General features: G+C 40.5%; 1 protein-coding gene across 3 annotated transcripts in view; it reads left to right on the plus strand.

Annotated features, from left to right (window-relative positions):
- The window catches only part of bmpr1aa (bone morphogenetic protein receptor, type IAa), a 201,535-nt gene that overhangs the window by 135,891 nt on the left and 50,208 nt on the right, over positions 1-15,436 (plus strand). The gene's annotated exons all lie outside the window — the stretch shown is intronic.

Genomic DNA, 15,436 nt, shown 5'->3' on the forward strand with positions numbered 1-15,436 from the left:
TTGAGAGAAGTAAATAAGTTTTTAGGTGCTACATTTAAACTCATTTTCACCCTGCCTCCATCATACGTCTGTGCCTATGATAAGGAGGTAGGGGTACTGTGTTGAGGAAAATTGTGTAATATAAAGGGTGTATATCAAATTACTTTTGATGTTTGGCATTATCACTGTATTTGTCTGAAGTGTAAAGGCATACAAGCATTTGAGGTTCAGCCGATCATGTAAAATGCTGTTATGTTGGTTTTCAGCAATCACTCTAGTCATCTGGAATCTGATTGGTCAATAGCTACAATGATACTTTTTTTTAGAGGAGTGCTGCTTCCTGGTTGCTGTCTCAATTTATGAAGCTGGTGAATGTTCTGCTCCAGTGGCAACAGAGTATGCTGTTGACCATACCTTCTTGGTAAATTGGTTTATTATTATCATATGTACCGAGGTACAGTCAAAAACTTTGTTTTGCATGCCATCCATTTCATTACAACAATGCATTGAGGTAGTACAGGGGAAAACAATAACAGAATGCAAAACAAAATGTTATAGTTACAGGGAAAGTGCAGTGCAGGCAGATAATAAGGTACAAGGCCATAACAAGGTAGATTGTGAGGTCAAGAGTCCATCTTATTGTACAAGGGAACCGTTCAATAGTCATGTAACAGCAGGATGGAAGCTGTCCTTGACCTGGTGGTACGTGCTTTCAGGCTTTTGTATCTTCTGCCTAATGGGAGGGGGAGAAGAGAGTGTGTCCGGGGCTGATGGGGTCTTTGATTATGTTGGCTGCTTTACTGAGGCAGCGAGAAGCGTAGACGAAGTCCATGGAGGGGAGGCTGGTTTCCGTGATGTGCTGAGCCGTGTCCATAACTTTCTGCAGTTTCTTGCGGTCTTGGGCAGAGCAGTTGCCATACATCGGTGATACATCGGGATAAGATGCTTTCTGTGATCCATCTGTAGAAATTGTTGAGGGTCAAAGGGGACGTGCCAAATTTCTTTAGTCTCCTGAGCAAGTAGAGGCTCTGGTGAGCTTTCTTGGCCATGGCGTCTACGTGGTTGGGCCAGGATTGGCTATTGGCGATGTTCACTCCTAGGAACTTGAAGCTTTCAACCGTCTCGACCTCAGCACCGTTGATGTAAACAGGAGCATGTGCACTGCCCCCCTTGCTGAAATCAATGACCAGCTCATTTGTTTTGCTGACATTGAGGGAAAGGTTGTTGTCATGACACCATACCAGTAGGCTCTGTCTTCCTGTACTCTGACTCATCATTATTTGAGATTTGGCCCAGTATGGTAGTGTCTTCTGCAAACTTGTAGATGGAGTTAGAGCCGAATCTCTCCGTGCAGTCGTGAGAGTATAGGGTGCATATTATCATACATGTCACTATTCTTTTTGAGGAAATCATGATGATCGCTACTTTTTTTTCACATTAGTGAAGTATCTTAGTAGGTCTGCACATATGTAGCATGGTAATTACAGTGTGTTAGTGAAACTTCAGATGTCATCACAGTAGAATACTACGATTAACTCGTGATTCAGGAGTCCAGCTAGTGAAAAGCAACTTTCATTATTGAATAGTATTGCTTAGTAAAATTTATTTTTAGGTAATAGCAATAAGTGTAGAGATACCACTTTATTGTTTAAAATCATTTACACCTTACCTTACAAAACTAGGCCAAAGTGAGCAACTTTCATATCTAGGTTGGACAGCAAGCTGAATACAAAGCAGTGTGTGAAAGTGAGCTGAGGTGAGTGCAAGGGAACACAGACGGGTCAACTGAGTGGGCAAGAAGGTGATGGATGAAGCAGACTTGTAGTGAGTGAGGTTATTCATTTTGGTAGAAAGAACAGAAGAATCTTTCAAATGATGTAAAACTAGATAATCTTGGTGTACAGACAGCTCTGGGTAAACTGATTCAAAAAATGCAAAAGGTGAATATGCAAGGGGCAGATAGTACATTAGCCTTTACTGCAAGGGCTTTTGAGTGTAAGCTCGAGGAACTCTTTGCTGTAACTGTGTAAAGATTCAGTAAGATCCACATCTGGAGTATCATGAAGTTCCATTACTTCACTTAGTCCTTTTCCTCTCATGACAGACATGATTTTAGGTTCTTCAGAATATTGCCCATTCACTTAACTTATAGCTCAGTTCATTAGAAAATCCTTTCAATGTTCTGAATCAATACTTGATTATTCTTTACCGCGACTATCTGTGTGAATCATAATTTTCTTCATTTAATTGTCTGATCCATGTAAAATGGAAGAAAATTAACTTCTTCAGGAAACTTGTTTTGTTTGGAAGCCATACTAGTCATATCTTTTTTTAGCCTGCATAGGTATAATGGATCAACTGGCCTCTCTTTATGATGTAAATTTCTTTGATCACTTTGGCATTGCAGTTGTTGAGCTAAGTCTATTTAATGTGTGCAGTTTGCTCTAAGCCTTGCACATCTACTTATGTGCTCATTCTCCTTCCATCGCCTGTGCCATGTGCAGGTGTTGTTTTCTATTCCAGAACCAATCATTGAACATTTTTGGGGGGTTGCAAGGAATTTTCAGTGCTCAGCACAATTACATTAGGCTTCATTTGTGAAATGAAGAGCTGCTCCAAGTCTGATATAACACACAGTTAGGGTTTCTAACATTTAGGAACCTACTCTGCATTGACTTTGATCTCTAAGAAAGTATGGTGATCTACTTGGGCACAAATCATTCCAGTTTCAATCAAATACTTCAGTCACCTTGAAGTTATCAGAATCCAAAGTCATCAAGAATGTTAATGTATGAAAATTGGTGCAACCTTCTCTCAGCATAAATGTCCTATATATTATTGGCATCAATTGCTTTATAGATTGGTTCTCGCTTTGGTCTCCATTTGTTTTGTCTAAAATTGCCTTTGAGAATTTCAAGCTTTCAAGCTATCACAGCATTAGATGGCCTAGTCAGCCTTCAAGGAGTATGTACATACAAGTACTCAAAACATTAATGGTTTTGTTTAAAGCATACTAATACTTACAAATAATTGGCATTGTTGACATCCACCTTTTGCCTCTGCAGATGCTGCTTTGACCCACTGAGTTCTTCCAGTGTTCTGTTTTTTTGTTCCAGATTCCAGCATCTGCGATCTTTTGTCGCAATAAGTATAAAATCCACATGCACTATAAATTGTAAACAGTGCAATTACTGATATTGTTGAAGCAGAATATTGAGCAGAGTGTATATTTTAGCACAGCTTGTCCAATTCATGAATTTTAGCCTGCAGATCTAGTATGGCAGGGATCCAACAGGCTTTGTTTTTACAGTAGCAATGTAGAAAATATTTCCTGTCAGATGGGAAATATTTTTAATGTATTTGATACTTAAAGAACAGAAAATATTATTCTCTAACTCCTAAGGGTTTCTGTTTTTTTTTTAAAAAAAAATTATGAATAGTCATGTTTTTTTTATAGGGGCCAACATGGTTCTGTGCCATCAGATGCATACAACTTCTAGTTCACATTGGCTTCCCTTTTAACATTTGGGGAGGTGAACCAAATAGTTCCATGGTGTAAGTGCTTGTCATCTGAGAGATATCTTGTAATAATTCTTAAAAAATTACCATTGAAATGTCACGAATAGATGTTCTGCCCAAATTAATCTAGGATCCTACCATTGAACACAATTAAAAGAATTCGGTTTCAAGAGGAACCTCGTGTCCTGTAATGGGTTAATCTGAATCTAAGTCTTTAGCAATTCAAACAGATATTTTAGACCCACACTTGTTTTTGTTTTGACTATTTAAATCCTTAAATCTGCTGGTTTAGATTTGAGTATCCCAGAAGATGAATGGATCCGGGCATTCAGTGGCATGATTCCACATTGCTGGACAAATAATATTTATAGTGCTGCAAAAGCAAAATACAGAAACTCTGTTAATCTGGCATGCTCAGAACATTGATGGTGCTGGAGTGAGATTATTCTGATTAATACTCCCAACACAGTTTAATTCACTATTTTTTTAAGATGTTGCATACTGGTGTAATAAATTTTCCAGTGGACTAGCTTAAGTTTAAAAGGAGCAGGTGAACCAAAGCCTTGGTGAGTTTAAAGGGAACATGGGAACAGGACCCCTGTGAGTTTGAAGGGAGCATCGGAACCAGGGTTCTGGTGAATTTGAAAGGAATATGGGAACTGGGATCCTGGTGAGTGTGAAGGGAATGCAGGAAACAAAACCAGCTGAGGTTCAAGGGAACACGGGAAACAGAATGCCCATCTGTTAAAGGGAACACAAGAACCAGGCCCCGGTGTGAAAGGGAGCGAGAGAACTGGGGCCCCGGTGTGAAAGGGAGCGCGAGAACCAGGGCCCCGGTGTGAAAGGGAGTGTGGGAGGCAAATGCTGAACTGTCCAGATTTCCAAACAGTTGGATAACAGATTATTGAAATTTTACAGCGCTGCTGAGAATCTAAAACAAAAAATGTTGGGAATAATCAGCAGTTCGGGTAACAACAGAGGAGAATATCCCCCTTTCTGATAAAATGTTGTTGCCCTGAATTGTGAATCAGCTGAGTATTTCCAACAGTTTTTTTGTTCTTATTTCAAATTTCATTGCTGGCTTTTCACTTCTGCTCATCAAATCCGGAGGTTTTTAATGTTTAACATTTTCGGTGTTGAAGGGTGAGAAAAGGAAATTCTGTAGTCATCTGTGGTTTAGACAGTTTTCAGTTGCCAACAGCAAATGGTTCATGGTTTTATTTGCGGCTTACTTCTTAAAGTACGCTAATTGATCTACAGCATTTAAGTTGATTTAAATAAATAACGTTTAGAAAGTAATCTATTGTTGATTAGGCCCAGAAGAGGGAGTTAAGCAGTAAGGATTGTGAGGAGTTACATAGGATTCTGGAGGTATCTTAAGGAAAGGGCACGACTTACAGAGATGTGAGCAAGGAGACATGGATGTGAAGGAAGCAAGGAACAAGGAAGATAAGGATGGAGAACAGAGAAGGAGGAAAGTCATCAAACATGGACCTGTGGTTTGCTCTATAGTTTTTGGTCCATGTTAAAGAAGGATCTGAGCGCTATGCAAGGGAACATTTCTCAGTAGGCTGTAAAACTCCAATAGCAACTTGTAATTTGGAATCATGTCAGGAATGGGTGGGAGGAAGAATTGTTGGGGTGGTTGGATTTAAATTAATATTGAATATGAAGATATTGAAGAATTGATGTTGAAGAATTGTTCTGCTTTGCAGCTAAGTAGGTTGCTTTAAGATGTGTTTGCTGTGTATGTAGGAAAATTAAGGTACAAATTTTTCTTGTATTTGTGCTTTGATTGTTCAGATGCTATCACTTTACCTATATTAGAGGAACACAACCTTCTCTGGTATTGGATAACTCTGGTTGAATATCGCTCAACAGCAGCTTTGATTTCTAAAATGTACTTTGCCAATTGTATTTTTTGGTTGGTCCCTTGGTCTTGTTAGTTTCCATATGAGTCATGGTTATGTTTCCAGTGGATGTTTTTTTTTCACTATTTCAGTTAAGTGCAAGGCTAGTTATACAGAATTCACTGGCATATTCTGAGGGAGATGCATTTGGTTCAGTAATCGGGTTTCAGTTTGAATTAACTGTAATCAGCATCAAATTCAGACTCAGCAATTTATTTTTCATTGTTTTATTTTGCTGAAGTTTCAAGCGCTCGATGTTCTAATTAAAGGAGCTCCAGAATATATTGAGGAAATAGTTTTGGACCAGGGGACATTAGCTACTACCCTGTAGTTTGCAGACACGTAATGTTGCAGCACCACCTATAAGCTCACTAAATATTACACGTGTGTAAAGCAAAATTTCATGCCCTTTTTTGTGCGGTTTCTCCCTGGGCTCAATGTGAGTGATCCACACTGCACTCAGTGGTGAAGTACATGAGTGTACCTGCCCTTAGGTTTCATTTTTCCTTCTTTGCAAGTTTTCCTCTATGCCTATTCACAGCACCGTGTGAGGGAGGTTGTGTTTTCGATGCTCTGCCACTGAGCTACTCAGCATTTTCCAGTCATTTCACAATTGTTTATTGACCAGTGTAGTCTTAGCTTGAAAATAGTGCAGTAAAACTCAACCCACTTTCTGACTCTGGAAATCCTGATTGTTCGGCATCTGGCTCACAGGTGATATTTTCTGTGTTTGCCAAAACTTTCCAGGACCATTGTTTCCATGCTTCCTTGAAACTCACCAGGGCCCCAGCTCCCCATGATGTTCTGCAACTCATCAGGGCATCCAGTCCTACACACCCTTTAAATTTACAGGGTTCACTTGGATCTAAAAATAGCAAATTTGACGTGTTGAGTTATTAATGAGAATAACATTCAATAGTGCAGAAGATTATTAGTTGAGGCATTGAGTTCAAGAGTCGGGAATTTATATTGCGGCTTTATAAAACTCTGGTTAGGCCGCATCTGGAGTATTGCATTCAATTCTGGTCCCTCCATTGGGGGTTGCAGAGGAGGTTGCCCAGGATGCTGCCTGGATGAGAGGGCATGTGCTATAAACAGAGGTTGGACAAACTTGGGTTGTTGTCTCTGGAGCGGCGGAGGTTGAGGGGAGACCTGGTGGAAGTTCATAAGATTATGAGGGGCATAGATGGAGTAGGCAGTATCTTCTTCCCAGGGTCGAAATGTGTAATACTAGAGGGCATGTATTTAAGGTGAGAAGGGGATAAATTCAAAGGAGATGTGCGGGGCAAGTTTTTTTTTACACAGTTGTGCGTGCCGGGAATGCACTGCCAGGGGTAGTAGTGGAGGCAAATACAATAGAGGTGTTTAAGAGGCTCTTAAATAGGCACATGAATATGCAGAGAATGGAGGGATATGGACATTGTGTAGACAGAAGGGATTAGTTTAGTTAGGCGTTTAATTAGTTTGGCACAACATTGTGGGCCAAAGAGCCTGTTCCTGTGCTATACTGTTCTATGTTCTATATGCAAGTCTGGCACAACCAAGGTCCCAAGCTTGCTGGATTATTGAACTTCTACTGCATTCTTTTTTAAAGAAAGCCTTTCAGGCAGAGCAGGTCACATGTTTTCCCTGCAAGATTGTTTTGATGCAAAGAAGATTCACTTGAAAGGAAACTGATTTTTTTTGTTAAATTAACATTCAATGTTTTAATTGGATAAAATTAGCTAATGAAAAACTAAGCTGTATAATCGAAGTTTAAATTCTGGCCAGTGCGAATCAGCTGAGATAAGAGTAGAAGGACCAAAATTGGGTATGGCACCCTTTTGATAGAGGAATTCCTGCTCAGATCATTAACTAGTAACTGCTGTGCCTTTGTGTAGATAACGAGAGGACAGGTTTTTGCTTACAGTAAATTATCAGCATAAGCATGGCAGTCTTCTCTCCAAGTTGTAGATAAATAGGCAAGATACCCGATAGTGAACGGCAAGGAGTCAGCACCAAGGCATGAGACAATGGACTAAACTAAGATGATGTGCAGTGCTCTATACAAACAGCATCTAATTGATACTGATTTTAAAGCTGTAACAGGGTGTCAAAGAGGCAGAAACTTAAAATGACAAGTGGGTGATCAGGGACAATATTAGGAAGCACTGCTTCGTAGGAAGGGGAGTGGAAATTTGATCTTTATCCCACCCAATGATATCGCAAGTTTTTTTTGTGAGTCGGGATAATAAAGACTGTGGAACCCAGGCAGATAATGATTAAAAAGTTAAGATACAAATTGGTCATGATCTATTTGAATGACAAAATGATATTATAGCTCTGTGGGACCTCTTAGAGGCATGGAGTTGTACAGTGCAGAAATGGGCACTTTAGCCCACCACATCCATGTTGACTTTTTCCCATCTACACTAATCCCTTTTGTCCACATTAGGTCTGTATCTTTCTCTGCCTTGCCTGTTTAAGTGGCTGCCTAAATGCCTTTTAAACATAGTGATTGTATCTGACTCCACCACCTCCTATGGCATCACATTCCAGATACCAACTGTTCTCAGTGTAGAAAATCTTTCCCCTCGTATCCCTTTTAAAGTATAGTTCTATCACTTTAAACCCATGCCCTCTTGTTTTTGATGCTTCTGTCAAGGGAACAAAGGTTCTGACTATCTACCCAATCTGTGCTGCATATAATTTTATACACCTTTATCAAGTGACTCTTCAGCCTCCTTTGCTCCAGGGAAAACAAACCTAGCCTATCCAGTCACTTCCCGTAACTAAAGTCCTTCAATCCAGGCAACATCCTGGTGAATCTCCTAGGCACTTACTCCAGTGCAACCACACCCTTCCTATAGTGTGGTGACCAGAACTGCACACTATACTCCGAATGCAGTCTAAGCAGCATTTTGTAAAATTACAACATGATGTCCTAATATTTCTATGGCTTGACCCATGAAGGAAAGCATGCCTTATACAGTACCTTCTTCACCCTATCTACCTTTGTTGCCACTTTCAGGGAATTATAGTTGATCTCCAAGGTCCTTCTGTTCATCAACATTCCTTAATGCCCTACCATTTACTGTAATACAGTGGCATGCAAAAGTTTGCGCACCCTGGTCAAAATTTCTGTTACTGTGAATAGTTAAGTGAGTAAAAGATGAACTGATCTCCAAAATTCATAAAGTTAAAGATGAAACATTCTTTTCAACACTTTAAGCAAGATTAGTGTATTATTTTTGTTTTGTACAATTTTAGAGTGAAAAAAGGAAAGGAGCACCATGCAAAAGTTTGGGCACCCCAAGAGATTTGAGCTCTCACGTAACTTTTACTAAGGTCTCAGACCTTCATTAGCTTGTTAGGGCTATGGCTTGTTCGCAGTCTTCATTAGGAAAGGCCAGGTGATGCAAATTTCAAAGCTTTATAAATACCCTGACTCCTCAAACCTTGTCCCAACAATCAGCAGTCAATGGGCTCCTCTAAGCAGCTGCCTAGCACTGAAAATTAAAATAAATGATGCCCACAAAGCAGGGGAAGGCTATAAGAAGATAGCTAAGCGTTTTCAGGTAGCCGTTTCCTCAGTTCGTAATGTAATTAAGAAATGGCAGTTAACAGGAACGATAGAGGTCAAGTTGAGGTCTGGAAGACCAAGGAAACTTTCTGAGAGAACTGTTCATAGGATTGCTAGAAAGGCAAATCGAAACCCCCTTTTGAGTGCAAAAGACCTTCAGGAAGATTTAGCAGACTCTGGAGTGGTGGTGCACTGTACACCTGCACAAATATGACCTTCATGGAAGAGTCATCAGAAGAAAACCTTTCCTGCGTCCTCACCACAAAATTCAGCGTCAGAAGTTTGCAAAGGAACATCTAAACATGCCTGATGCATTTTGGAAACAAGTCCTGTGAACTGATGAAATTAAGATAGATCTTTTTGGCCACAATGAGCAAAGGTATGTTTGGAGAAAAAAGGGTGCAGAATTTCATGAAAAGAACACCTCTCTAACTGTTAAGCACGGGGGTGGATCGATCATGCTTTGGGTTTGTGTTGCAGCCAGTGGCACGGGGAACATTTCACTGGTAAAGGGAAGAATGAATTCAATTAAATACCAGCAAACTCTGGAAGCAAACATCACACTGTCTGTTTAAAAAAAAGCTGAAGATGAAAAGAGGATGGCTTCTACAACAGGATAACGATGGCTAAACACACCTCAAAATCCACAATGGACTACCTCAAGAGGCACAAGCTGAAGGTTTTGCCATGGCCTTCACAGTCCCCCAACCTAAACATCATTGAAAATCTGTGGATAGACCTCAAAAAAGCAGTGCATGCAAGACGGCCCAAGATTCTCACAGAACTAGAAGTCTTCTGCAAGGAAGAATAGGTGAAAATCCCCCAAACAAGAATTGAAAGACTCTTAGCTGGCTACAGAAAGCGTTTTCAAACTGTGATACTTGCCAAAGGGGGTGTTACGAAGTACTGACCATGCAGGGTGCCCAAATTTTTGCTTCGGGCCCTTTTCCTTTTTTGTTATTTTGAAACTGTAAAAGATGGAAATAAAAAAGTAATCTTGCTTAAAATATTAAAGAAATGTGTCATCTTTAACTTTATGCCTTTTGGAAATAAGGTCATCTTTTACTCGCTTAGCTATTCACAGTAACAGAAATTTTGACCAGGGGTGCCCAAATGTTTGCATGCCACTGTATGTCCTACCCCTATATGACTTCCCAAAATACATGTCAGGACTAAATTCCATCTACCAACACAATGTGTATTTCTTTCCTTTCTGACATAGGTTGCAACTTTCAGCTCCAATTTATGACCAGTAGGATGTTGAACATGTTAGGATATTTTGTTATTCATCTTGCTATTTAGAGGGAAATGCTGATGACATCAAAGGGCCACATTGTCAGCTTCAGAAATTAATGTACATTGCTCAAATACCTCCCAAAGTGCATAGAGTATCCTAACACTATCAGGGATTGCTTTGTACTTGGAATGGGTACCTGAGTAGTGACACTGCTAGCAGCAATGCATTGCTGGAGCTGTTGTATGACCGCTCAGGATTGGTTGGGAGCCTCAGGGCATGGGACAAATTTATGGTATCAGTGAAGAGCCTACTACTGGTGATACTTCAGAGATGCATCTTACCTGAGCCACTCCCATGAATGACAAATTTGCTAGGGTTCTTTGACGATGTAACAAACAGGATGGCTAAAGGAGAACCAGTGAGTGTAGTGTATTGAGATTTTCAGAAGGCATTCGATAAGATGCAGCATAAAAGATAACTGTAAAAGATTTAAACACACAAGGTTGCAGATGATACATTGGCATGGGTAGCAGAGCTAACTAACAGAAGACACTTTCAGGATAAATGGGTCATTTTCAGATTGGTAATCAGTAACTAGCAAGGTGCCACGGGATCATCATGAATGACTCAACTAGTTATAATTTATTATGATCACTTGGATGAAGGGAGCAAGTGTACTGTAGCCATATTTGCTTGTGATACAAAAATTGTATAGAGGATACAGAGCCTGTAAGCGTTATGGATAGGTCAAGTTAGTAGGCAAGAACTTGACAGATGGAGTACAATATAGGAAAATGTGAAGCTAATCCATTTTGGAGAGAAGAATGAAAAGCAAATTATAATGTAAATCCAGTGAGATAACAAATTGTTGCAGTACAAGGAGATTTGGGGTTCCTAATACATGGCACACAAAAACTGCAGACAGGTACAACAAGCAATTAAGAAGGCGAATGGGACATTGGCCTTTATTGCAAGGTTGGATCAACTGTGATCTTAATAATGGAGCAGGCTATTCCTGCTCCTGTTTCCTGTGTTTTTTTATCTATTCATGTTCATGTTTTCTGAGACACTCATCACTGATGTGTGCAGTGTGGCAAGAACAGCTTCTTGTGTCTGGACTGCTCTCCCTGTAGTAATGACCATCATCTTCCTTGCCACAGGATCCTTCCAAGCAGCTGTAGCATATATCTGCCATGCCTCCTAATCTGTTGCTCTCTGCTGCAGAGTCACACAGGTACTGTATTTGTGAAGAAATAATTTTGTCTGCTTTGCTGGAGAAAAATCTTGGGCACTGGGATTTATCATTGTTGTTGCCTTCAAGCAACTATTTACTGCATTTATATCTATATATTATAGATGTAATGTTTCTGGAAGTACACGTATCTTCATTCTAATGAAGGCTGCACTGCCCAAAGGGATGGATCATAAGGGACAAGGGATACCTCCCACTTCCCTGCCCCTCGTACCAATTTGCAATCCTGCCACAGCAGTTAAGTGCAAGTACAGGAGTACAAAATCACACATACAAAACTGTGGGAAATGACATTGGTCTTCTGAAAATGGACCCATGTTGCTTGTGTCGGACTAAGGGTGTCCTCTGCTGTACACCAACCAAATGCAAAGACTTCATCAGAGGGTACTGTATGCTGCACAGCCAGTCCAAAGGAAGAGCAATGTGGAAGCCCAGAGTCTAAGGGCCATGAGGCAAACCCTGAGGAGCTGCTGGAGGTTGGAGAAGCTTGCAGTTAGTGTTCCTGCCAAATATCCACAGCCTTGCCTCCCAGTTGAACGGAGGAAGCAGATGTTGACCTCACAGGGGGACTCCTCAATCAGGTACACTTATGGTAGAGTGTATGCAAAACCATGGAATCCAAAGCAAACCATATGACACTCTCCATACTCAAATATTTACCAGCAATAAAGTCCACCAGTAATTGGAGAGAACCAGTGGAAACTTGATAATCTTCATGTTGCTTTGCACTATCAATAAATGAGTCACTGATCCAATTGAAGTGGGTTGCTGGAACTGCTTTTAGTAAGCTACAGATCATCATGATGTTTTTGGACAATTTGATGATGTTTTGCAGGGCACCTGAATGTTAGCTCTCAACACAATGTGACACAAAGTAATGACTTCAGATGATATGTAAAGATTGAACAAATTTTTTTGACAGTGCAATTTGTCAATCATGAATTTCAGTTAAAATTGAGTATCAGATGTTAGTTAGTAATCCTGGTTTTGCCCAACAAACCAACGTCTACATTCACTGTTTATCTTGAAAGGAACAAGAATAGGGAGAAGAAAGTGATTTGTAATAAACCTGCCCATTTGTTGGCAATTTATAGTGAGGGCCCATTAACTGATATTTAGCTAAGTGAGAAGTATCTTAGTATCAGTGGACACGTACCTTCAATTTCCTTTGAAAATAAAACAAGCAGCGGAAACACTGGATGACCCAAAGATTTGTGCTGAGTACTGGTAGTGATGTATTGCGCTGTTGGGTTTCTAACAGCAGGAAGCTCATACAGGAAGTCATCGTCTAATTGCTGGGAAATTTACTTTTCTCCACACACTGCCACTTCCTGAGTACAGCGTAACCAACAGCTCCCGGAGACAATACAAGATGTTTTATTACATCAATTTCAAAAGCTTGAATGAAACATTAATCACTTGGAGGAAACTGATATTTTAGCTAATGACATTAATTAAGCACAATGATGTTACAGACATTGAAAACTAGTACAGTGTAGCGCCCCTTAGTGGAACTGAATAAAACCACTTGCAAAAGTACAATATTTACACCAACAGACATTCCCTAATCAGTTTAGATACTGTCCATCTGATCGCTGCTTGTTTTGTTTGCACATTTTGAAATTCCCCAAAGCCAGATGCATTTTAACAAAAAGCTTTAAGCACTTCGAAGGCAGTAGCAGTGTTGAATCCAGCAGGACACAATCTGTGGGCATGGGCCAGCAATCAAAATGCAGTGTAAAACACTTTGAATTAGATCTCTATCAACTTATTTGTGTTCTCCTGGGGTAATTTGGAATATTACAGCAGTAATTATGGTATTTCTATTAGAACTTTATGTAGGGTTCTTTTGGAGTTCCACTCGGGCTGTCACCAAATTTATCTTTGTCCTGTTGGGCTGTTGACAGTGCTGGCGGGCATCCAAACAGATAAGATAATTCCCTGATCAGGTCTGTAATAGTGTGCTTGATTGATCATGTGTGAACTGGGATGACAGACTCAGATAGTAATAAAGGACCACTTGTACATGGTTAGTTTTGTGCTTCTGCTTGTTGAACAGAAAATGCCTGTATAGTTGATGTTTGCCATGTGATTAGGTTCAATGACTTTGCTGAGGTAGTATCATTAGTAGGGTCAGATCTGCTTGCCAAGAGTTTAATTAAAACTGAAATGCCAATGGTTCAGCCAAGTTACTCTGAGGGAAATACAATCTATTATTATGTATGCCATGCAAAGATTTAATAGCTCTTATAACTTCTGACAGTGTAAGATTCAGTTTTTGATTTTGTGTTTAGTTATTCCACTCTTCATTTGGTTCAGTTTATTACTAAATCACCATAATTTCAAAAACTACCTCTACCTTGCATACTTATCTAAAATAACATAGCCTCTTCTCTATTTCATATCAATTTATAACTTGTGTTTTTTGATTAATGAGGTTATCCGATAACAAAATCATAAGATATTTGTGAACAGGTCAGGGTGACAGCAAGGCTGGACTGAATAGATTGCCATGGGACTGAGTCCAGGTAGCTTACGTCAAGAGTAGAGCTGCAGTTGAGGAAGTCGCCGAAGTGTTCCTTCCAGCAGGAACTGACTGCCTCCCTATCCTTGATGAGTTCACCTCTGTTCTTAGCTCTCACTGGGGTAGGACAGGGGTGCTTTGAGTGGTTAGAGCAGATGAGATAGTGGTTAGGTAAGCATTTATTGATACCTTCCATGGGGCAGGTGATATAAATGTCTTTGTGACCCCTCACTCAGATGATGATGAGGTGGCAGTGCTTGCATGGACGAGGTGTGGGGGTGGGGTCTTGTGTTTGTTCCTCTGATGAAAAAGGTGTTCATGGTGATGAGGCCATGTTTCCACCATTTTGTCAAGAGAAGGACCCTGTCTTCCCTTCTCCTGCCTTGCTTATTGCCCCTTCCCACCCAGACATTGAAGTTGCCCAGGAGGGTTAATTTGTTTGTCTTTGTGATGCGGAGCAGTATTTTTTTTCAGTTGGCATTGAAGCTGTCCTTGGCGTCATCTGAGGCTTCCGGAGTTGGTCGGAATGCTTTGATGACTGCAGTGTGTTGTTTCTGTGGTTGAGTGAGCTAAAGGTCATTTGGTGTTTGCTAACTCCACAGTGAGAATGAGCCAGTAAGAACAAGGGAATTTTCTGGGTTCCCTAGCCAACATTTATGCCTCATCTGCTGGCTAAAACAAATGCTCTGATCAGTTATTTCATTGTTATTTGTTTGACCTTGCTGTATGCAAATTGGCTGCTCCATTCCCTATGTTACAACAATGATCCTTGAATAATATCCAGTCACATCTGGAAAAGCATAGACTTGGCAGGGATGGTCAGCATGTCTCTGGGCAGGCGAGGTCATGTCTTACAAACTTGACTGAGTTTCTCGGGGAGGTGACGAACTTGATGAGGGTAGGGTAGTGGATGTTGTATGTGGATGTTAGTAAAGCATTTGACAAGGTCCCTTGTATTAGGCTGATCAAGAAAACTAAGGCACATGGAATCCATGGTGACTTGGTAGATTGGATTCAAAATTGGCTTGGCCGTAGAAGACAAAGGATAGTGGCGGAAGGGTGTTATTCTGACTGGAGGTCTGTGACCAGTGGTGTTCCGCAACGATTAGTACTGGAGGCTCTGTCAGTGATATATAAATGAAACGGATGAAAATGTAGGAGAGGCGATTCAGTTTGCACATGACACAAAAATTGTCAGAGTGGTGGACAGGAACGTTGTCAAAGGATTCTGCAGGAGATGGCTCAGTTGGAAATGTGGGTGGAGAAATGGCAGGTGGAGCTTAATCTGGACAAATCTGAGGCGTTGCATTTTGGGAGGTCAAATTCAAGAGGAAAGTATACTGTAAATGGCAGGGCCCTCAGGAGCATTGATGTACTGAGGGTTCTTGGGGTGCAAGTCCGAGATTCCTGCCAGTGGCAGCGCAAGTAGATTGGGTGATAAAGAATGTTTACG

The sequence above is a fragment of the Pristis pectinata genome, chromosome 30 (assembly GCF_009764475.1).
Source record: "Pristis pectinata isolate sPriPec2 chromosome 30, sPriPec2.1.pri, whole genome shotgun sequence".
Lineage (NCBI taxonomy): Eukaryota > Metazoa > Chordata > Chondrichthyes > Rhinopristiformes > Pristidae > Pristis > Pristis pectinata.